The sequence below is a fragment of the Bombina bombina genome, chromosome 6, assembly GCF_027579735.1.
Source record: "Bombina bombina isolate aBomBom1 chromosome 6, aBomBom1.pri, whole genome shotgun sequence".
Lineage (NCBI taxonomy): Eukaryota > Metazoa > Chordata > Amphibia > Anura > Bombinatoridae > Bombina > Bombina bombina.
The window spans coordinates 960,518,232-960,542,970 of record NC_069504.1 but is presented as its reverse complement, the minus strand read 5'-3'; the positions used below and the strand labels follow the sequence as shown (position 1 = coordinate 960,542,970).

The 24,739-nt window shown below is 41.3% G+C and overlaps 1 protein-coding gene across 1 annotated transcript in view; it reads right to left on the bottom strand.

The window, feature by feature from the left end:
- The window catches only part of LOC128662393 (proteinase-activated receptor 3-like), a 69,532-nt gene that overhangs the window by 28,294 nt on the left and 16,499 nt on the right, over positions 1 to 24,739 (bottom strand). The window lies entirely within an intron of this gene.

The window sequence follows — 24,739 nt, the reverse complement described above, 5'->3', positions numbered from 1 at the left end:
ACTAGTGCCACCCCTCATATTTGTTATAGCAGCAGTGTAAATATTAAAAAAAAAAACTTTTTTAAATGTGAAACATCAGTCTGCTAGTGTAATCTAATTGCAGTTGCCTACCTGCCAGCATGTGTGCCAGGCCCACTTGCCAACTAGTGCCACCACTCATATTTGTTGTAACAGTAGTGTAAATATTTTAAAAAAAACTTTTTTGACTGTGAAACATCAGTCTGCTAGTGTAATCTAATTGCAGTTGCCTGCCTGCCAGCGTGTGTGCCAGGCCTATTTGCCAACTATTGCCACCACTCATATTTGTTGTAACAGTAGTGTAAATATTTAAAAAAAAAACTTTTTTGACTGTGAAACATCAGTCTGCTAGTGTAATCTAATTGCAGTTGCCTGCCTGCCAGCGTGTGTGCCAGGCCCACTTGCCAACTAGTGCCACCAATCATATTTGTTATAGCAGTAGTGTAAATATTTTAAAAAAAACTTTTTTGACTGTGAAACATCAGTCTGCTAGTGTAATCTAATTGCAGTTGCCTGCCTGCCAGTGTGTGTGCCAGGCTCACTTGCCAACTAGTGCCACCACTCATATTTGTTGTAACAGTAGTGTAAATATTTAAAAAAAAATCTTTTTTTGACTGTGAAACATCAGTCTGCTAGTGTAATCTAATTGCAGTTGCCTGCCTGCCAGCGTGTGTGCCAGGCCCACTTGCCAACTAGTGCCACCACTCATATTTGTTGTAACAGTAGTGTAAATATTTTAAAAACACTTTTTTGACTGTGAAACATCAGTCTGCTAGTGTAATTTAATTGCAGTTGCCTGCCTGCCAGCGTGTGTGCCAGGCTCACTTGCCAACTAGTGCCACCACTCATATTTGTTATAGCAGTAGTGTAAATATTTGTAAAAAAACGTTTTTGACTGTGAAACATCAGTCTGCTAGTGTAATCTAATTGCAGTTGCCTGCCTGCCAGCGTGTGTGCCAGGCCCACTTGCCAACTAGTGCCACCACTCATATTTGTTGTAACAGTAGTGTAAATATTTTGTAAAAAAACTTTTTTGACTGTGAAACATCAGTCTGCTAGTGTAATCTAATTGCAGTTGCCTGCCTGCCAGCGTGTGGGCCAGGCCCATTTGCCAACTAGTGCCACCACTCATATTTGTTGTATCAGTAGTGTAAATATTTAAAAAAAAACTTTTTTGACTGTGAAACATCAGTCTGCTAGTGTAATCTAATTGCAGTTGCCTGCCTGCCAGCGTGTGTGCCAGGCCCACTTGCCAACTAGTGCCACCACTCATATTTGTTGTAACAGTAGTGTAAATATTTTAAAAAAACCTTTTTTGACTGTGAAACATCAGTCTGCTAGTGTAATCTAATTGCAGTTGCCTGTTTGCCAGCATGTGTGCCAGGCCCACTTGCCAACTAGTGCCACCCCTCATATTTGTTATAGCAGTAGTGTAAATATTTTAAAAAAAAACTTTTTTGAATGTGAAACATCAGTCTGCTAGTGTAATCTAATTGCAGTTGCCTACCTGCCAGCATGTGTGCCAGGCCGACTTGCCAACTAGTGCCACCACTCATATTTGTTGTAACAGTAGTGTAAATATTTAAAAAAAAACTTTTTTGACTGTGAAACATCAGTCTGCTAGTGTAATCTAATTGCAGTTGCCTGCCTGCCAGCGTGTGTGCCAGGCCCACTTGCCAACCAGTGGCACCACTCATATCTGTTGTAACAGTAGTGTAAATATTTTAAAAAAAAATGACTGTGAAACATCAGTCTGGTAGTGTAATCTAATTGCAGTTGCCTGCCTGGCAGCGTGTGTGCCAGGCCCACTTGCTAAGTGCCACCACTCATATCTGTTGTAACAGTAGTGTAAATATTTTTTTAAAAAAACTTTTTTGACTGTGAAACATCAGTCTGCTAGTGTAATCTAATTGCAGTTGCCTGCCTGCCAGCGTGTGTGCCAGGCTCACTTACCAACTAGTGCCACCACTCATATTTGTTGTAAAAGTAGTGTAAATATTTAAAAAAAAACTTTTTTGACTGTGAAACATCAGTCTGCTATTGTAATCTAATTGCAGTTGCCTGCCTGCCAGCGTGTGTGCCAGGCCCACTTGCCAACTAGTGCCACCAATCATATTTGTTATAGCAGTAGTGTAAATATTTAAAAAAAAACTTTTTTGACTGTGAAACATCAGTCTGCTAGTGTAATCTAATTGCAGTTGCCTGCCTGCCAGTGTGTGTGCCAGGCTCACTTGCCAACTAGTGCCACCACTCATATTTGTTGTAACAGTAGTGTAAATATTTAAAAAAATATTTTTTTGACTGTGAAACATCAGTCTGCTAGTGTAATCTAATTGCAGTTGCCTGCCTGCCAGCGTGTGTGCCAGGCCCACTTGCCAACTAGTGCCACCACTCATATTTGTTGTAACAGTAGTGTAAATATTTTAAAAACACTTTTTTGACTGTGAAACATCAGTCTGCTAGTGTAATTTAATTGCAGTTGCCTGCCTGCCAGCGTGTGTGCCAGGCTCACTTGCCAACTAGTGCCACCACTCATTTTTGTTATAGCAGTAGTGTAAATATTTGTAAAAAAACGTTTTTGACTGTGAAACATCAGTCTGCTAGTGTAATCTAATTGCAGTTGCCTGCCTGCCAGCGTGTTTGCCAGGCCCACTTGCCAACTAGTGCCACCACTCATATTTGTTATAACAGTAGTGTAAATATTTTGTAAAAAAACTTTTTTGACTGTGAAACATCAGTCTGCTAGTGTAATCTAATTGCAGTTGCCTGCCTGCCAGCGTGTGGGCCAGGCCCATTTGCCAACTAGTGCCACCACTCATATTTGTTGTATCAGTAGTGTAAATATTTAAAAAAAACCTTTTTTGACTGTGAAACATCAGTCTGCTAGTGTAATCTAATTGCAGTTGCCTGCCTGCCAGCGTGTGTGCCAGGCCCACTTGCCAACTAGTGCCACCACTCATATTTGTTGTAACAGTAGTGTAAATATTTTAAAAAAACCTTTTTTGACTGTGAAACATCAGTCTGCTAGTGTAATCTAATTGCAGTTGCCTGTCTGCCAGCATGTGTGCCAGGCCCACTTGCCAACTAGTGCCACCCCTCATATTTGTTATAGCAGTAGTGTAAATATTTAAAAAAAAAAACTTTTTTGAATGTGAAACATCAGTCTGCTAGTGTAATCTAATTGCAGTTGCCTACCTGCCAGCATGTGTGCCAGGCCGACTTGCCAACTAGTGCCACCACTCATATTTGTTGTAACAGTAGTGTAAATATTTAAAAAAAAACTTTTTTGATTGTGAAACATCAGTCTGCTAGTGTAATCTAATTGCAGTTGCCTGCCTGCCAGCGTGTGTGCCAGGCCCACTTGCCAACCAGTGCCACCACTCATATCTGTTGTAACAGTAGTGTAAATATTTAAAAAAAAATGACTGTGAAACATCAGTCTGGTAGTGTAATCTAATTGCAGTTGCCTGCCTGGCAGCGTGTGTGCCAGGCCCACTTGCTAAGTGCCACCACTCATATCTGTTGTAACAGTAGTGTAAATATTTTTTAAAAAAAACTTTTTTGACTGTGAAACATCAGTCTGCTAGTGTAATCTAATTGCAGTTGCCTGCCTGCTAGCGTGTGTGCCAGGCTCACTTACCAACTAGTGCCACCACTCATATTTGTTGTAACAGCAGTGTAAATATTTAAAAAAAAAACTTTTTTGACCGTGAAACATCAGTCTGCTACTGTAATCTAATTGCAGTTGCCTGCCTGCCAGCGTGTGTGCCAGGCCCACTTGCCAACTAGTGCCACCACTCATATTTGTTGTAACAGTAGTGTAAATATTTAAAAAAAAACTTTTTTGACTGTGAAACATCAGTCTGCTAGTGTAATCTAATTGCAGTTGCCTGCCTGCCAGCGTGTGTGCCAGGCCCACTTGCCAACTAGTACCACCACTCATATTTGTTGTAACAGTAGTGTAAATATTTTTTAAAAAAACTTTTTTGACTGTGAAACATCAGTCTGCTAGTGTAATCTAATTGCAGTTGCCTGCCTGCCAGCGTGTGGGCCAGGCCCATTTGCCAACTAGTGCCACCACTCATATTTGTTGTATCAGTAGTGTAAATATTTAAAAAAAAACTTTTTTGACTGTGAAACATCAGTCTGCTAGTGTAATCTAATTGCAGTTGCCTGCCTGCCAGCGTGTGTGCCAGGCCCACTTGCCAACTAGTGCCACCACTCATATTTGTTGTAACAGTAGTGTAAATATTTAAAAAAAAACTTTTTTGACTGTGAAACATCAGTCTGCTAGTGTAATCTAATTGCAGTTGCCTGCCTGCCAGCGTGTGTGCCAGGCCCACTTGCCAACTAGTGCCACCACTCATATTTGTTGTAACAGTAGTTTAAATATTTAAAAAAAAACTTTTTTGACTGTGAAACATCAGTCTGCTAGTGTAATCTAATTGCAGTTGCCTGTCTGCCAGCGTGTGTGCCAGGCCCACTTGCCAACTAGTGCCACCCCTCATATTTGTTATAGCAGTAGTGTAAATATTAAAAAAAAAACTTTTTTAAATGTGAAACATCAGTCTGCTAGTGTAATCTAATTGCAGTTGCCTACCTGCCAGCATGTGTGCCAGGCCCACTTGCCAACTAGTGCCACCACTCATATTTGTTGTATCAGTAGTGTAAATATTTAAAAAAAAACCTTTTTTGACTGTGAAACATCAGTCTGCTAGTGTAATCTAATTGCAGTTGCCTGCCTGCCAGCGTGTGTGCCAGGCCCACTTGCCAACTAGTGCCACCACTCATATTTGTTGTAACAGTAGTGTAAATATTTTAAAAAAACCTTTTTTGACTGTGAAACATCAGTCTGCTAGTGTAATCTAATTGCAGTTGCCTGTCTGCCAGCATGTGTGCCAGGCCCACTTGCCAACTAGTGCCACCCCTCATATTTGTTATAGCAGTAGTGTAAATATTTAAAAAAAAAACTTTTTTGAATGTGAAACATCAGTCTGCTAGTGTAATCTAATTGCAGTTGCCTACCTGCCAGCATGTGTGCCAGGCCGACTTGCCAACTAGTGCCACCACTCATATTTGTTGTAACAGTAGTGTAAATATTTAAAAAAAAACTTTTTTGACTGTGAAACATCAGTCTGCTAGTGTAATCTAATTGCAGTTGCCTGCCTGCCTGCGTGTGTGCCAGGCCCACTTGCCAACCAGTGGCACCACTCATATCTGTTGTAACAGTAGTGTAAATATTTAAAAAAAAATGACTGTGAAACATCAGTCTGGTAGTGTAATCTAATTGCAGTTGCCTGCCTGGCAGCGTGTGTGCCAGGCCCACTTGCTAAGTGCCACCACTCATATCTGTTGTAACAGTAGTGTAAATATTTTTTTAAAAAAACTTTTTTGACTGTGAAACATCAGTCTGCTAGTGTAATCTTATTGCAGTTGCCTGCCTGCCAGCGTGTGTGCCAGGCTCACTTACCAACTAGTGCCACCACTCATATTTGTTGTAACAGTAGTGTAAATATTAAAAAAAAAACTTTTTTGACTGTGAAACATCAGTCTGCTAGTGTAATCTAATTGCAGTTGCCTGCCTGCCAGCAGTAGTGTAAATATTTAAAAAAAAAAACTTTTTTGAATGTGAAACATCAGTCTGCTAGTGTAATCTAATTGCAGTTGCCTACCTGCCAGCATGTGTGCCAGGCCCACTTGCCAACTAGTGCCACCACTCATATTTGTTGTAACAGTAGTGTAAATATTTAAAAAAAAACTTTTTTGACTGTGAAACATCAGTCTGCTAGTGTAATCTAATTGCAGTTGCCTGCCTGCCAGCGTGTGTGCCAGGCCCACTTGCCAACTAGTGCCACCACTCATATTTGTTGTAACAGTAGTTTAAATATTTAAAAAAAAACTTTTTTGACTGTGAAACATCAGTCTGCTAGTGTAATCTAATTGCAGTTGCCTGTCTGCCAGCGTGTGTGCCAGGCCCACTTGCCAACTAGTGCCACCCCTCATATTTGTTATAGCAGTAGTGTAAATATTAAAAAAAAAAACTTTTTTAAATGTGAAACATCAGTCTGCTAGTGTAATCTAATTGCAGTTGCCTACCTGCCAGCATGTGTGCCAGGCCCACTTGCCAACTAGTGCCACCACTCATATTTGTTGTAACAGTAGTGTAAATATTTAAAAAAAACCTTTTTTGACTGTGAAACATCAGTCTGCTAGTGTAATCTAATTGCAGTTGCCTGCCTGCCAGCGTGTGTGCCAGGCCCACTTGCCAACTAGTGCCACCACTCATATTTGTTGTAACAGTAGTGTAAATATTTAAAAAAAAAACTTTTTTGACTGTGAAACATCAGTCTGCTAGTGTAATCTAATTGCAGTTGCCTGCCTGCCAGCGTGTGTGCCAGGCCCACTTGCCAACTAGTGCCACCACTCATATTTGTTGTAACAGTAGTGTAAATATTTTAAAAAAAAACTTTTTTGACTGTGAAACATCAGTCTGCTAGTGTAATCTAATTGCAGTTGCCTGCCTGCCAGCGTGTGTGCCAGGCCCACTTGCCAACTAGTGCCACCACTCATATTTGTTGTAAGCAGTAGTGTAAATATTTAAAAAAAAACTTTTTTGACTGTGAAACATCAGTCTGCTAGTGTAATCTAATTGCAGTTGCCTGCCTGCCAGTGTGTGTGCCAGGCTCACTTGCCAACTAGTGCCACCACTCATATTTGTTGTAACAGTAGTGTAAATATTTAAAAAAAATCTTTTTTTGACTGTGAAACATCAGTCTGCTAGTGTAATCTAATTGCAGTTGCCTGCCTGCCAGCATGTGTGCCAGGCCGACTTTCCAACTAGTGCCACCACTCATATTTGTTGTATCAGTAGTGTAAATATTTAAAAAAAAACCTTTTTTGACTGTGAAACATCAGTCTGCTAGTGTAATCTAATTGCAGTTGCCTGCCTGCCAGCGTGTGTGCCAGGCCCACTTGCCAACTAGTGCCACCACTCATATTTGTTGTAACAGTAGTGTAAATATTTTAAAAAAAACTTTTTTGACTGTGAAACATCAGTCTGCTAGTGTAATCTAATTGCAGTTGCCTGTCTGCCAGCATGTGTGCCAGGCCCACTTGCCAACTAGTGCCACCCCTCATATTTGTTATAGCAGTAGTGTAAATATTTAAAAAAAAAACTTTTTTGAATGTGAAACATCAGTCTGCTAGTGTAATCTAATTGCAGTTGCCTACCTGCCAGCATGTGTGCCAGGCCGACTTGCCAACTAGTGCCACCACTCATATTTGTTGTAACAGTAGTGCAAATATTTTAAAAAAAAACTTTTTTGACTGTGAAACATCAGTCTGCTAGTGTAATCTAATTGCAGTTGCCTGCCTGCCTGCGTGTGTGCCAGGCCCACTTGCCAACCAGTGGCACCACTCATATCTGTTGTAACAGTAGTGTAAATATTTAAAAAAAAAATGACTGTGAAACATCAGTCTGGTAGTGTAATCTAATTGCAGTTGCCTGCCTGGCAGCGTGTGTGCCAGGCCCACTTGCTAAGTGCCACCACTCATATCTGTTGTAACAGTAGTGTAAATATTTTTTAAAAAAAACTTTTTTGACTGTGAAACATCAGTCTGCTAGTGTAATCTAATTGCAGTTGCCTGCCTGCCAGCGTGTGTGCCAGGCTCACTTACCAACTAGTGCCACCACTCATATTTGTTGTAACAGCAGTGTAAATATTTAAAAAAAAAACTTTTTTGACTGTGAAACATCAGTCTGCTAGTGTAATCTAATTGCAGTTGCCTGCCTGCCAGCAGTAGTGTAAATATTTTAAAAAAAAAACTTTTTTGAATGTGAAACATCAGTCTGCTAGTGTAATCTAATTGCAGTTGCCTACCTGCCAGCATGTGTGCCAGGCCCACTTGCCAACTAGTGCCACCACTCATATTTGTTGTAACAGTAGTTTAAATATTTAAAAAAAAACTTTTTTGACTGTGAAACATCAGTCTGCTAGTGTAATCTAATTGCAGTTGCCTGCCTGCCAGCGTGTGTGCCAGGCCCACTTGCCAACTAGTGCCACCACTCATATTTGTTGTAACAGTAGTTTAAATATTTTAAAAAAAACTTTTTTGACTGTGAAACATCAGTCTGCTAGTGTAATCTAATTGCAGTTGCCTGCCTGCCAGCGTGTGTGCCAGGCCCACTTGCCAACTAGTGCCACCACTCATATTTGTTATAGCAGTAGTGTAAATATTTAAAAAAAAAACTTTTTTGACTGTGAAACATCAGTCTGCTAGTGTAATCTAATTGCAGTTGTCTGCCTGCCATCATGTGTGCCAGGCCCACTTGCCAACTAGTGCCACCACTCATATTTGTTGTAACAGTAGTGTAAATATTTTAAAAAAAACTTTTTTGACTGTGAAACATCAGTCTGCTAGTGTAATCTAATTGCAGTTGCCTGCCTGCCAGCGTGTGTGCCAGGCCTATTTGCCAACTATTGCCACCACTCATATTTGTTGTAACAGTAGTGTAAATATTTAAAAAAAAAACTTTTTTGACTGTGAAACATCAGTCTGCTAGTGTAATCTAATTGCAGTTGCCTGCCTGCCAGCGTGTGTGCCAGGCCCACTTGCCAACTAGTGCCACCAATCATATTTGTTATAGCAGTAGTGTAAATATTTAAAAAAAAACTTTTTTGACTGTGAAACATCAGTCTGCTAGTGTAATCTAATTGCAGTTGCCTGCCTGCCAGTGTGTGTGCCAGGCTCACTTGCCAACTAGTGCCACCACTCATATTTGTTGTAACAGTAGTGTAAATATTTAAAAAAAATCTTTTTTTGACTGTGAAACATCAGTCTGCTAGTGTAATCTAATTGCAGTTGCCTGCCTGCCAGCGTGTGTGCCAGGCCCACTTGCCAACTAGTGCCACCACTCATATTTGTTGTAACAGTAGTGTAAATATTTTAAAAACACTTTTGACTGTGAAACATCAGTCTGCTAGTGTAATTTAATTGCAGTTGCCTGCCTGCCATCGTGTGTGCCAGGCTCACTTGCCAACTAGTGCCACCACTCATATTTGTTATAGCAGTAGTGTAAATATTTGTAAAAAAACGTTTTTGACTGTGAAACATCAGTCTGCTAGTGTAATCTAATTGCAGTTGCCTGCCAGCGTGTGTGCCAGGCCCACTTGCCAACTAGTGCCACCACTCATATTTGTTGTAACAGTAGTGTAAATATTTTGTAAAAAAACTTTTTTGACTGTGAAACATCAGTCTGCTAGTGTAATCTAATTGCAGTTGCCTGCCTGCCAGCGTGTGGGCCAGGCCCATTTGCCAACTAGTGCCACCACTCATATTTGTTGTATCAGTAGTGTAAATATTTAAAAAAAACCTTTTTTGACTGTGAAACATCAGTCTGCTAGTGTAATCTAATTGCAGTTGCCTGCCTGCCAGCGTGTGTGCCAGGCCCACTTGCCAACTAGTGCCACCACTCATATTTGTTGTAACAGTAGTGTAAATATTTTAAAAAAACCTTTTTTGACTGTGAAACATCAGTCTGCTAGTGTAATCTAATTGCAGTTGCCTGTCTGCCAGCATGTGTGCCTGACCCACTTGCCAACTAGTGCCACCCCTCATATTTGTTATAGCAGTAGTGTAAATATTTAAAAAAAAAACTTTTTTGAATGTGAAACATCAGTCTGCTAGTGTAATCTAATTGCAGTTGCCTACCTGCCAGCATGTGTGCCAGGCCGACTTGCCAACTAGTGCCACCACTCATATTTGTTGTAACAGTAGTGTAAATATTTAAAAAAAAACTTTTTTGACTGTGAAACATCAGTCTGCTAGTGTAATCTAATTGCAGTTGCCTGCCTGCCAGCGTGTGTGCCAGGCCCACTTGCCAACCAGTGGCACCACTCATACCTGTTGTAACAGTAGTGTAAATATTTTTAAAAAAAATGACTGTGAAACATCAGTCTGGTAGTGTAATCTAATTGCAGTTGCCTGCCTGGCAGCGTGTGTGCCAGGCCCACTTGCTAAGTGCCACCACTCATATCTGTTGTAACAGTAGTGTAAATATTTTTTTAAAAAAACTTTTTTGACTGTGAAACATCAGTCTGCTAGTGTAATCTAATTGCAGTTGCCTGCCTGCCAGCGTGTGTGCCAGGCTCACTTACCAACTAGTGCCACCACTCATATTTGTTGTAACAGTAGTGTAAATATTTAAAAAAAAACTTTTTTGACTGTGAAACATCAGTCTGCTATTGTAATCTAATTGCAGTTGCCTGCCTGCCAGCGTGTGTGCCAGGCCCACTTGCCAACTAGTGCCACCAATCATATTTGTTATAGCAGTAGTGTAAATATTTTAAAAAAAACTTTTTTGACTGTGAAACATCAGTCTGCTAGTGTAATCTAATTGCAGTTGCCTGCCTGCCAGTATGTGTGCCAGGCTCACTTGCCAACTAGTGCCACCACTCATATTTGTTGTAACAGTAGTGTAAATATTTAAAAAAATCTTTTTTTGACTGTGAAACATCAGTCTGCTAGTGTAATCTAATTGCAGTTGCCTGCCTGCCAGCGTGTGTGCCAGGCCAACTTGCCAACTAGTGCCACCACTCATATTTGTTGTAACAGTAGTGTAAATATTTTAAAAACACTTTTTTTGACTGTGAAACATCAGTCTGCTAGTGTAATTTAATTGCAGTTGCCTGCCTGCCAGCGTGTGTGCCAGGCTCACTTGCCAACTAGTGCCACCACTCATATTTGTTATAGCAGTAGTGTAAATATTTGTAAAAAAACGTTTTTGACTGTGAAACATCAGTCTGCTAGTGTAATCTAATTGCAGTTGCCTGCCTGCCAGCGTGTTTGCCAGGCCCACTTGCCAACTAGTGCCACCACTCATATTTGTTATAACAGTAGTGTAAATATTTTGTAAAAAAACTTTTTTGACTGTGAAACATCAGTCTGCTAGTGTAATCTAATTGCAGTTGCCTGCCTGCCAGCGTGTGGGCCAGGCCCATTTGCCAACTAGTGCCACCACTCATATTTGTTGTATCAGTAGTGTAAATATTTAAAAAAAACCTTTTTTGACTGTGAAACATCAGTCTGCTAGTGTAATCTAATTGCAGTTGCCTGCCTGCCAGCGTGTGTGCCAGGCCCACTTGCCAACTAGTGCCACCACTCATATTTGTTGTAACAGTAGTGTAAATATTTTAAAAAAACCTTTTTTGACTGTGAAACATCAGTCTGCTAGTGTAATCTAATTGCAGTTGCCTGTCTGCCAGCATGTGTGCCAGGCCCACTTGCCAACTAGTGCCACCCCTCATATTTGTTATAGCAGTAGTGTAAATATTTAAAAAAAAAAACTTTTTTGAATGTGAAACATCAGTCTGCTAGTGTAATCTAATTGCAGTTGCCTACCTGCCAGCATGTGTGCCAGGCCGACTTGCCAACTAGTGCCACCACTCATATTTGTTGTAACAGTAGTGTAAATATTTAAAAAAAAACTTTTTTGACTGTGAAACATCAGTCTGCTAGTGTAATCTAATTGCAGTTGCCTGCCTGCCAGCGTGTGTGCCAGGCCCACTTGCCAACCAGTGCCACCACTCATATCTGTTGTAACAGTAGTGTAAATATTTAAAAAAAAAATGACTGTGAAACATCAGTCTGGTAGTGTAATCTAATTGCAGTTGCCTGCCTGGCAGCGTGTGTGCCAGGCCCACTTGCTAAGTGCCACCACTCATATCTGTTGTAACAGTAGTGTAAATATTTTTTAAAAAAAACTTTTTTGACTGTGAAACATCAGTCTGCTAGTGTAATCTAATTGCAGTTGCCTGCCTGCCAGCGTGTGTGCCAGGCTCACTTACCAACTAGTGCCACCACTCATATTTGTTGTAACAGTAGTGTAAATATTTAAAAAAAAAACTTTTTTGACCGTGAAACATCAGTCTGCTACTGTAATCTAATTGCAGTTGCCTGCCTGCCAGCGTGTGTGCCAGGCCCACTTGCCAACTAGTGCCACCACTCATATTTGTTGTAACAGTAGTGTAAATATTTTAAAAAAAACTTTTTTGAATGTGAAACATCAGTCTGCTAGTGTAATCTAATTGCAGTTGCCTGCCTGCCAGCGTGTGTGCCAGGCCCACTTGCCAACTAGTACCACCACTCATATTTGTTGTAACAGTAGTGTAAATATTTTTTAAAAAAACTTTTTTGACTGTGAAACATCAGTCTGCTAGTGTAATCTAATTGCAGTTGCCTGCCTGCCAGCGTGTGGGCCAGGCCCATTTGCCAACTAGTGCCACCACTCATATTTGTTGTATCAGTAGTGTAAATATTTTAAAAAAAACTTTTTTGACTGTGAAACATCAGTCTGCTAGTGTAATCTAATTGCAGTTGCCTGCCTGCCAGCGTGTGTGCCAGGCCCACTTGCCAACTAGTGCCACCACTCATATTTGTTGTAACAGTAGTGTAAATATTTAAAAAAAAACTTTTTTGACTGTGAAACATCAGTCTGCTAGTGTAATCTAATTGCAGTTGCCTGCCTGCCAGCGTGTGTGCCAGGCCCACTTGCCAACTAGTGCCACCACTCATATTTGTTGTAACAGTAGTTTAAATATTTAAAAAAAAACTTTTTTGACTGTGAAACATCAGTCTGCTAGTGTAATCTAATTGCAGTTGCCTGTCTGCCAGTGTGTGTGTCAGGCCCACTTGCCAACTAGTGCCACCCCTCATATTTGTTATAGCAGTAGTGTAAATATTAAAAAAAAAAACTTTTTTAAATGTGAAACATCAGTCTGCTAGTGTAATCTAATTGCAGTTGCCTACCTGCCAGCATGTGTAACAGGCCCACTTGCCAACTAGTGCCACCACTCATATTTGTTGTAACAGTAGTGTAAATATTTTAAAAAAAACTTTTTTGACTGTGAAACATCAGTCTGCTAGTGTAATCTAATCGCAGTTGCCTGCCTGCCAGCGTGTGTGCCAGGCCTATTTGCCAACTATTGCCACCACTCATATTTGTTGTAACAGTAGTGTAAATATTTAAAAAAAAACTTTTTTGACTGTGAAACATCAGTCTGCTAGTGTAATCTAATTGCAGTTGCCTGCCTGCCTGCCTGCGTGTGTGCCAGGCCCACTTGCCAACTAGTGCCACCAATCATATTTGTTATAGCAGTAGTGTAAATATTTAAAAAAAAACTTTTTTGACTGTGAAACATCAGTCTGCTAGTGTAATTTAATTGCAGTTGCCTGCCTGCCAGTGTGTGTGCCAGGCTCACTTGCCAACTAGTGCCACCACTCATATTTGTTGTAACAGTAGTGTAAATATTTAAAAAAAATCTTTTTTGACTGTGAAACATCAGTCTGCTAGTGTAATCTAATTGCAGTTGCCTGCCTGCCAGCGTGTGTGCCAGGCCCACTTGCCAACTAGTGCCACCACTCATATTTGTTGTAACAGTAGTGTAAATATTTTAAAAACACTTTTTTGACTGTGAAACATCAGTCTGCTAGTGTAATTTAATTGCAGTTGCCTGCCTGCCAGCGTGTGTGCCAGGCTCACTTGCCAACTAGTGCCACCACTCATATTTGTTATAGCAGTAGTGTAAATATTTGTAAAAAAACTTTTTTGACTGTGAAACATCAGTCTGCTAGTGTAATCTAATTGCAGTTGCCTGCCTGCCAGCGTGTGTGCCAGGCCCACTTGCCAACTAGTGCCACCACTCATATTTGTTGTAAAAGTAGTGTAAATATTTAAAAAAAAAAACGTTTTTGACTGTGAAACATCAGTCTGCTAATGTAATCTAATTGCAGTTGCCTGCCAGCGTGTGTGCCAGGCGCACTTGCCAACTAGTGCCACCACTCATATTTGTTGTAACAGTAGTGTAAATATTTTAAAAAAACCTTTTTTGACTGTGAAACATCAGTCTGCTAGTGTAATCTAATTGCAGTTGCCTGTCTGCCAGCGTGTGTGCCAGGCCCACTTGCCAACTAGTGCCACCCCTCATATTTGTTATAGCAGTAGTGTAAATATTTAAAAAAAAAAACTTTTTTGAATGTGAAACATCAGTCTGCTAGTGTAATCTAATTGCAGTTGCCTACCTGCCAGCATGTGTGCCAGGCCCACTTGCCAACTAGTGCCACCACTAATATTTGTTGTAACAGTAGTGTAAATATTTAAAAAAAAACTTTTTTGACTGTGAAACATCAGTCTGCTAGTGTAATCTAATTGCAGTTGCCTGCCTGCCAGCATGTGTGCCAGGCCCATTTGCCAACTATTGCCACCACTCATATTTGTTGTAACAGTAGTGTAAATATTTAAAAAAAAAACTTTTTTGACTGTGAAACATCAGTCTGCTAGTGTAATCTAATTGCAGTTGCCTGCCTGCCAGTGTGTGTGCCAGGCTCACTTGCCAACTAGTGCCACCACTCATATTTGTTGTAACAGTAGTGTAAATATTTAAAAAAAATCTTTTTTGACTGTGAAACATCAGTCTGCTAGTGTAATCTAATTGCAGTTGCCTGCCTGCCTGCCAGCGTGTGTGCCAGGCCCACTTGCCAACTAGTGCCACCACTCATATTTGTTGTAACAGTAGTGTAAATATTTTAAAAACACTTTTTTGACTGTGAAACATCAGTCTGCTAGTGTAATTTAATTGCAGTTGCCTGCCTGCCAGCGTGTGTGCCAGGCTCACTTGCCAACTAGTGCCACCACTCATATTTGTTATAGCAGTAGTGTAAATATTTGTAAAAAAACTTTTTTGACTGTGAAACATCAGTCTGCTAGTGTAATCTAATTGCAGTTGACTGCCTGCCAGCGTGTGTGCCAGGCCCACTTGCCAACTAGTGCCACCACTCATATTTGTTGTAACAGTAGTGTAAATATTTTAAAAAAAAACGTTTTTGACTGTGAAACATCAGTCTGCTAATTTAATCTAATTGCAGTTGCCTGCCTGCCAGTGTGTGTGCCAGGCGCACTTGCCAACTAGTGCCACCACTCATATTTGTTATAGCAGTAGTGTAAATATTTAAAAAAAACTTTTTTGACTGTGAAACATCAGTCTGCTAGTGTAATCTAATTGCAGTTGCCTGCCTGCCAGTGTGTGTGCCAGGCTCACTTGCCAACTAGTGCCACCACTCATATTTGTTGTAACAGTAGTGTAAATATTTAAAAAAAATCTTTTTTGACTGTGAAACATCAGTCTGCTAGTGTAATCTAATTGCAGTTGCCTGCCTGCCTGCCAGCGTGTGTGCCAGGCCCACTTGCCAACTAGTGCCACCACTCATATTTGTTGTAACAGTAGTGTAAATATTTTAAAAACACTTTTTTGACTGTGAAACATCAGTCTGCTAGTGTAATTTAATTGCAGTTGCCTGCCTGCCAGCGTGTGTGCCAGGCTCACTTGCCAACTAGTGCCACCACTCATATTTGTTATAGCAGTAGTGTAAATATTTGTAAAAAAACTTTTTTGACTGTGAAACATCAGTCTGCTAGTGTAATCTAATTGCAGTTGACTGCCTGCCAGCGTGTGTGCCAGGCCCACTTGCCAACTAGTGCCACCACTCATATTTGTTGTAACAGTAGTGTAAATATTTAAAAAAAAACGTTTTTGACTGTGAAACATCAGTCTGCTAATTTAATCTAATTGCAGTTGCCTGCCTGCCAGTGTGTGTGCCAGGCGCACTTGCCAACTAGTGCCACCACTCATATTTGTTGTAACAGTAGTGTAAATATTTAAAAAAAAAACTTTTTTGACTGTGAAACATCAGTCTGCTAGTGTAATCTAATTGCAGTTGCCTGCCTGCCAGCGTATGTGCCAGGCCCACTTGCCAACTAGTGCCACCACTCATATTTATTATAGCAGTAGTGTAAATATTTAAAAAAAAAACTTTTTTGACTGTGAAACATCAGTCTGCTAGTGTAATCTAATTGCAGTTGCCTGCCTGCCAGCGTGTGTGCCAGGCCCACTTGCCAACTAGTGCCACCACTCATATTTGTTGTAACAGTAGTGTAAATATTTAAAGAAAAAACTTTTTTGACTGTGAAACATCAGTCTGCTAGTGTAATCTAATTGCAGTTGCCTGCCTGCTAGCGTGTGTGCCAGGCCCACTTGCCAACTAGTGCCACCACTCATATTTGTTGTAACAGTAGCGTAAATATTTAAGAAAAAAACTTTTTTGACTGTGAAACATCAGTCTGCTTTTTTGTGTCAGGCTCACAGCGTATACTGTGCCTACACCCAGTGCCACCACTCATATCTTGTTTAATAGTAGTGTAAGTGTACATTTAAAAAAAATAAACTCTTTGGATTGTGAAACATCAGTCTGCTTTTTTGTGTCAGGCTCACAGCGTATACTGTGCCCACTTGCCCAGTGGCACCACTCATATTTTGTTTAATAGTAGTGTAAGTGTACATTTTTTTAAAAAAATGACAGGCAGAGATAGGCCATCCCGCAGGTGCCGTCGTGATCGTGGTGCTGTGATTCCCTTTGACCCTACAATAATGCCCAGTGTACAGAGGCCACGTACCATGAACGCGAAAAGTTCTGAGGAGGACCTAGTTGACTGGCTAACACAGGACACCCAATCTTCTACAGCTTCCGCTCGGAACCTTGATGCACCATCCACCTCCAGCTTAGCTTCAGGCACCTCTCAAGTGACCACTCGCTCGCCTGCCGCCACCACCAACACTAGCACCACAGCTGCTTCACTTGATCTGTCAGAGGAGTTATTGACACATCAGTTTGAAGAAATGAGTGATGCGCAACCATCATTGACAGAGGATGTAGATAACAGTGATATGTCTCAGTCAGGCAGCATTACAGACATGGACGTATGGTGTGATGATGATGATGTTGTACCTGCTGCTGCTTCCTTTGTTGATTTGTCAGATACAAGTGAAGCGGTTGATGATGATGCGTCCGTGGATGTCACGTGGGTGCCCGCTAGAAGAGAAGAAGAAGAGGGGGAAAGTTCAGATGGGGAGACAGAGAGGAGGAGGAGCAGACGAGTTGGAAGCAGGGGGAGGTCGTTGCAAGGACCTAGTGGCACAGTTAGACAGCATGCATCAGCACCCGGGGTCAGTCAGACAGCACGCCAATCAACGCATGCTGTTTTTACCCCCAGAATGCCGTCATCGCAGAGCTCAGCAGTGTGGCATTTTTTGTGTGTCTGCCTCTGACAACAGCGATGCCATTTGCAACCTGTGCCAAAAGAAACTGAGTCGTGGGAAGTCCAACACCCACCTAGGTACAACTGCTTTGCGAAGACACATGATCTCACATCACAAACGCTGATGGGATGAACACATGAGTAGAAGCAGCAAACAAACTCAAAGCTGCCATCCTTCTCCTATTCCAGCATCTTCAGCCACGTCAACCACTGCTGTCCTCCTTGCCCCCTCTCAACCATCCGCCACTCCGTCTCTCTTCCGTAGCAGTTCCTGCTCATCTGCCCACAGTCAGGTGTCTGTCAAGGACATGTTTGAGCGTAAGAAGCCAATGTACCAAAGTCACCCCCTTGCCTGGCGTCTGGCAGCTGGCTTGTCTGAACTTTCCCAATGTCCCAAAGTCACCCCCTTGCCTGGCGTCTGGCAGCTGGCTTATCTGCCAGCTTTTACCATACAAGCTGGTGGAGTCTGAGGCGTTCAAAAAATTTGTAGCTATTGGGACACCGCAGTGGAAGGTACCCGGCCGAAATTTCTTTGCACAAAAGGCAATCCCCAACCTGTACTCGTTTGTGTGAAAGGAAGTAATGGCATGTCTGGCACACAGTGTTGGGGCAAGGGTCCATCTGACCACTGATAGCTGGTCTGCAAAGCATGATAAGGGCAAGTATATCACCTACACTGCACATTGGGTAAACCTGCTGACATGGAATGCGTGGCTCTGCAGAGTAGTTGGTGACACCGCCACGACTTGCAGGCAGGCCTGCTGCTACCTCCTCTACTCCTCCTACTCCATCCTCTTCCATAACCTCTTCCTCGGTTGAGTCCTCTTCTGCTGCTGCATCTTGCTGCTACATCAACGGCACTCCCCCAGCTCCGCAGGTACTATTCCACATCCCGGATACAGCAGTGTCACGCCGTCTTGGGGTTGACTTGCCTGAAAGCAGAGAGTCATACTGGAACAGCACTCCTGTCCCCCCTGAACGCACAGGTGGATCAGTGGCTGACTCCGCACCAACTGGAGATCGGCAAAGTGGTTTCTGACAACGGAAGTAATTTGTTGGCGTCATTGAAATTGGGCAAGTTGACACATGTGCCGTGCATGGCACATGTGTGTAATCTGACCGTACAATGCTTTGTGCATAAGTACCCAGGCTTACAGGACGTCCTGAAGCAGACCAGGAAGGTGTGTGGCCGTTTCAGGCGTTCCTACACGGCCATGTCGAATTTTGCAGATATCCAGCGGCGAAACAACATGATTTGCGACAGCCTGACACGTTGGAATTCAACACTCCTAATGTTCGACCGCCTGCTCTAACAGGAAAAAGCCGTTAGCGAGTATTTGTATGACCGGGGTGCTAGGACAGCCTCTGCGGAGCTGGGGATTTTTTTGCCAAGTTACTGGACGCTCATGCGCAATGCCTGTAGGCTCATGCGTCCTTTTGAGGAGGTGACAAACCTAGTCAGTCGCACCGAAGGCACCATCAGCGACATCATACCATTTGTTTTCTTCCTGGAGCGTGCCCTGCGAAGAGTGCTGGATCAGGACATAGATGAGCGTGAAGAGGAAGAGTTGTGGTCACCATCACCACCAGAAACAGCCTTATCAGCATCGCTTGCTGGACCAGCGGCAACGCTGGAAGAGGATTGTGAGGAAGAGGCGTCAGAGGAGGAATGTTGCTTTGAGGAGGAGGAGGAGGAAGACCAACCACAACAGGTATCCCAGGGTGCTCGTTGTCACCTATCTGGTACCCGTGGTGTTGTACGTGGCTAGGGGGAAGAACATACCTTCAGTGAGATCACTGAGGATGAGGAACGGGACATGAGTAGCTCGGCATCCAAACTTGTGCAAATGGGGTCTTTCATGCTGTCGTGCCTGTTGAGTGACCCTTGTATAAAAAAACTGAAGGAAAACGACCTGTACTGGGTGTCCACCCTACTAGACCCCCGGTATAAGCATAAAGTGCCTTAAATGTTACCAAATTCCCGCAAGTCGGAAAGGATGCAGCAGTTCCAAAATAAATTAAAAAGTATGCTTTACACAGCGTATAAGGGTGATGTCACAGCACAATGGGAATCTAACTGGGGAAGAGGTGAAAGTAATCCTCCGACTCCCATGACCATGCCGGCAAGGACAGGATGCTTAACAGACGTGTTGTTGATGGAGGACATGCAGAGCTTTTTAACTCCTATGCATCGCCACAGCCCTTCGGGGTCCACCCTCAGAGAACGACTCGACCGTCAGGTAGCAGACTATCTCGCCTTAACTGCAGATCTCGACACTCTGAGGAGCGATGAACCCCTTGACTACTGGGTGTGCAAGCTTGAACTGTGCCTGAGCTATTCCAATTTGCTATAGAACTTCTGGCCTGCCCTGCTTCAAGTGTCCTGTCAGAAAGGACCTTCAGTGCTGCAGGAGGTATTGTCACTGAGAAGAGAAGTCAGCTAGGTCAAAAAAGTCTAGATTACCTCACCTTTATTAAGATGAATGAGGGATGGATCCTGAAGGGACTGACATTGGGCGATACATTTGAGTAAAAAAGGCCTAATGAGATGATCTGCCTTGGGCTATAAATGGTCCACAAGCTGCTGTATGTTATCTTCGAATGCCGGATGACTTGCGTGACTTATCCGCCACCAACTAGTGTTCAAGCCGCAATGTTTAGGGCACTTTCTGCCAGGGAAACAAACATCATTTTTTCTGGCTGCTGCTACAGCAGCGGCTGCAACAATACCTAATTTTTCAGGCATTTGTACATGCCATATTTTTCTGGCCTCTGGTGCTGCACTGTGGCTTCAAAAAACAAAACAAAAAAAAGGCACGTAACAGGGATTAAAGTGATAGGAATAGTACTACTTAACACACCCCTCATATCTGGTGGCACAGTAGATTGCACGCGCAGTGCCCCAAATTTGAAGTAGGAGGACCGACCAAGCATCTTTTTCCATCTCCCGGTTCCTAAAATCCATGCCATATACACGTCCCCTGATAGGGGACACCGCAGTGGAAGGTACCCGGTCGAAATTTCAATGCACAAAAGGCAATCCCCAACCTGTACTCGATTGTGCAAAAGGAAGTAACCTTACCATGGGTCACAGACCACACGTCTTGTAATTCTCTGTCTGGGAAATTATCTATCTATCAAATCTATCTATTGATCTATCAAATCTATCTATCTATCGTATCTATCAAATGTATCTATTGCATCTATTGATCTATCTATCTAATCTATGTATCTATCTATCTATCTATCTATCTATCTATCAAATCTATCTATCTCGTGGCCGGACCAACCAAGCATCTTTTTCCATCTCCCAGTTCCTAAAATCCATGCCATATACACGTACCCTGATAGGGGACGTAACAGGTATTAAACTGATAAGAATAGTACTACTTGACAGACCACTCATATCTGTTGGCACAGTAGATTGCACGCGGTGCTCTGACAAAATGCAGAAGGACATTTGGCAGACGGACATTTGGCAGACGGACATTTGGCCGACATATAGAAAGCTAAAGAATGTTCCGATTTCGGCCGAGGGCAGATAAGTTCCAGAGTGCTCTGTTCTAATCAGAGCCTCAGGCGCCGCAACTGCCTCTGGGAACCTTACCATGGGTCCCAGACCGCACGTCTTGTAATTCTCTGTCTGGGAAATTAGCTATCTATCAAATCTATCTATCTATCTATCAAATCTATCTATCTATCTATCTATCATTTCTATCAAATGTATCTATTGCATCTATTGATCTATCTATCTAATCTATGTATCTATCTATCTATCTATCTATCTATCAAATCTATCTATCTCGTGGCCGGACCGACCAAGCATCTTTTTCCATCTCCCGGTTCCTAAAATCCATGCCATATACACGTCCCCTGATAGGGGACACCGCAGTGGAAGGTACCCGGCCAAAATTTCTTTGCACAAAAGGCAATCCACCCCAACCTGTACTCGATTGTGAAAAAGGAAGTAACCTTACCATGGGTCCTTACCATGGGTCCCAGACCGCACATCTTGTAATTCTCTGTCTGGGAAATTATCTATCTATCAAATCTATCTATTTATCTATCAAATATATCTATCTATCGTATCTATCAAATGCATCTATTGACCTATCTATCTAATCTATGTATCTATCTATCAAATCTATCTATCTCGTGACCGGACCGACCAAGCATCTTTTTCCATCTCCCGGTTCCTAAAATCCATGCCATATACACGTACCCTGATAGGGGACGTAACAGGTATTAAGCTGATAAGAATAGTACTACTTAACACACCAGATAAAATGGTAATAAGGGAGGCGCTCAAAGCCAAAGGTATCAACACTAAAACAAATTTAATAAAAACATATAAATGAACAGTGGTACAAATATAAAGGGACGTCTCCCCAAACTGAATTAAGCTAATATCCTAAAAAGTCTAAAATGACTGATAAAACTTACTCAGGTCTAAAAAACAATAATAATCAGCAGTTCTTATGTGGTTGTTGTGATTAAGGCAAATGTTAATGTCCTTTCTCCATATAGAACCAAATCAATAGTCAGTGTTCCGTTATTGAAAATACCACCAAGCTGCCTTATAGAGTAAAGCCGTAGCTGCCAAATATAGTGTCTAGAAAAATAACTTTGATATCCAAAGCTCTCTTACTTTGTAAGATATTTTAATGTCAAAACCATTAAGCCGTGTACTTTACCAGAATATAGATTTGTCAGTTGAAGGTCTTACTCCCTCGCCCGGTCCTCACCTCGAGCGGGGCTGACTGCAGCTTTGGCGTCTGACGTCACAGAAAGGTGTTCCGGCTAAAGGTAGAGGCCGATTCCTGCGCTCCCCTCTATGCGCTGTAATCACGGTCCTCTTTGATAAGCCCTGCACTTAGTGCTAATAGCACGCAGGGGACTGAATAACAGGGTGATATAATGGATATCCAAAATAATGTTCCCAAACACAGAGGCTTTGCTCCTTGTGAGAAAATGTCCCAATAGTATAACCCGGGTTATTATGAGGCTCCAAATGAAATTCCAAAGATATGGTTAGTTGTTACAATGGTGATAACAACAACACTGCCAACACATACGACGCGTTTCGCCCTCCTATGGGCTTTATCAAGATAGTGGTGGCTAGTGTGAGTGACCTTATTTAAAGGGATAACTTTCAGTCTGATTGGTGCTGGTTTTAATTGGCAGATCAGCTTAAGGTGGTATTTGGCTTTAATGACAGTTTCTTTTTTAAGGTGGTATTTCTCTTTTCTTATCCTTAAATAAAATTGAACATTCCTACTTATAAAAAGGCATTCTCAGTTGTGGACTTAAATTGTTTTAAATTATATTTATAAAATATATCTCTAGAGCAAGGAATTAAATGTGTATAGTTAATATTCGAGTCATTAAACGTGATATGTAAATTATAGATTGAATCACAAAACTAATAATTATCTAACAAACTCCACAAAGTCTGTATACCATAAAGTGTGCTAACAGATTAAATAACCTAAGTCCCATAGTAAAGTGCATAGTGGTGCTTAATCTTAAAAGTGAATATAAAAAAAAAAACTTAAAACCGTATAGTGTTATAATAAAGTATCCCATAAAGATTCTTTTATCCTTCAAATAAAAAGGGGGAAAGGTCTAATTCGGAATTTAATCCCTTTGGGTATAAGGTGTCGTATTTGTAAATATATTCTGCTTCCCTTATAAGGAGGGTTTTTTCAATATTACCACCCCTCCATTGATTATTTATTTTCAGAATACCCCAGTATTTTAAATCCCTAGTGTTACTCTGGTGAACTTCCTTAAAGTGCTTATATAAGTGTGTGTCTACTCTCTCATTTTCTATACAAAGAAGGTGTTCTCTTATTCTATCCCGGAGACTCCTTTTGGTTTCTCCGAAATAGAATAAGTTACACTGCATTTTAGTACATATATAACATTCTTCTGAGTGCATCTAATAATTCCCTTTATAGTTATATCTTCTCCCAAACCATCAAGTTTTAAACTCTTCAATTTTGAACTATGTGTACATGCTTTACATGTGTAGCAGGGAAAGAAACCTGCTACACTTCTTAAACCTCTTTATGGGTGTTTGGGAAGAGGAATTCTTTGGCAGTAGGGATCTCGGTGCAAACCTCGTACTCTATAAGCGCTACATAGATGACCTTTTTATTATTTGGAAGGGACCTGAGCAAGAATTGTTAAAACTCTTTGAAGAGATGAATAACAATACCAATGGTCTCAAGTTTGTGAGTAATTATAGTACAGTATACAGACTTTGTGGAGTTTGTTAGATAATTATTAGTTTTGTGATTCAATCTATAATTTACATATCACGTTTAATGACTCGAATATTAACTATACACATTTAATTCCTTGCTCTAGAGATATATTTTATAAATATAATTTAAAACAATTTAAGTCCACAACTGAGAATGCCTTTTTAAAAGTAGGAATGTTCAATTTTATTTAAGGATAAGAAAAGAGAAATACCACCTTAAAAAAGAAACTGTCATTAAAGCCAAATACCACCTTAAGCTGATCTGCCAATTAAAACCAGCACCAATCAGACTGAAAGTTATCCCTTTAAATAAGGTCACTCACACTAGCCACCACTATCTTGATAAAGCCCATAGGAGGGCGAAACGCGTCGTATGTGTTGGCAGTGTTGTTGTTATCACCATTGTAACAACTAACCATATCTTTGGAATTTCATTTGGAGCCTCATAATAACCCGGGTTATACTATTGGGACATTTTCTCACAAGGAGCAAAGCCTCTGTGTTTGGGAACATTATTTTGGATATCCATTATATCACCCTGTTATTCAGTCCCCTGCGTGCTATTAGCACTAAGTGCAGGGCTTATCAAAGAGGACCGTGATTACAGCGCATAGAGGGGAGCGCAGGAATCGGCCTCTACCTTTAGCCGGAACACCTTTCTGTGACGTCAGACGCCAAAGCTGCAGTCAGCCCCGCTCGAGGTGAGGACCGGGCGAGGGAGTAAGACCTTCAACTGACAAATCTATATTCTGGTAAAGTACACGGCTTAATGGTTTTGACATTAAAATATCTTACAAAGTAAGAGAGCTTTGGATATCAAAGTTATTTTTCTAGACACTATATTTGGCAGCTACGGCTTTACTCTATAAGGCAGCTTGGTGGTATTTTCAATAACGGAACACTGACTATTGATTTGGTTCTATATGGAGAAAGGACATTAACATTTGCCTTAATCACAACAACCACATAAGAACTGCTGATTATTATTGTTTTTTAGACCTGAGTAAGTTTTATCAGTCATTTTAGACTTTTTAGGATATTAGCTTAATTCAGTTTGGGGAGACGTCCCTTTATATTTGTACCACTGTTCATTTATATGTTTTTATTAAATTTGTTTTAGTGTTGATACCTTTGGCTTTGAGCGCCTCCCTTATTACCATTTTATCTTTTCACTTTATTTTAGACAATTGCAGGGATTTTTGTCTTTTAAGGGGGTGTATGGTTATCAGTTTGGCCCAGCGCACCTATCTACCTCTCTTTGCTTTTAATTACTTAACACACCACTCATATATGGTGGCACAGTA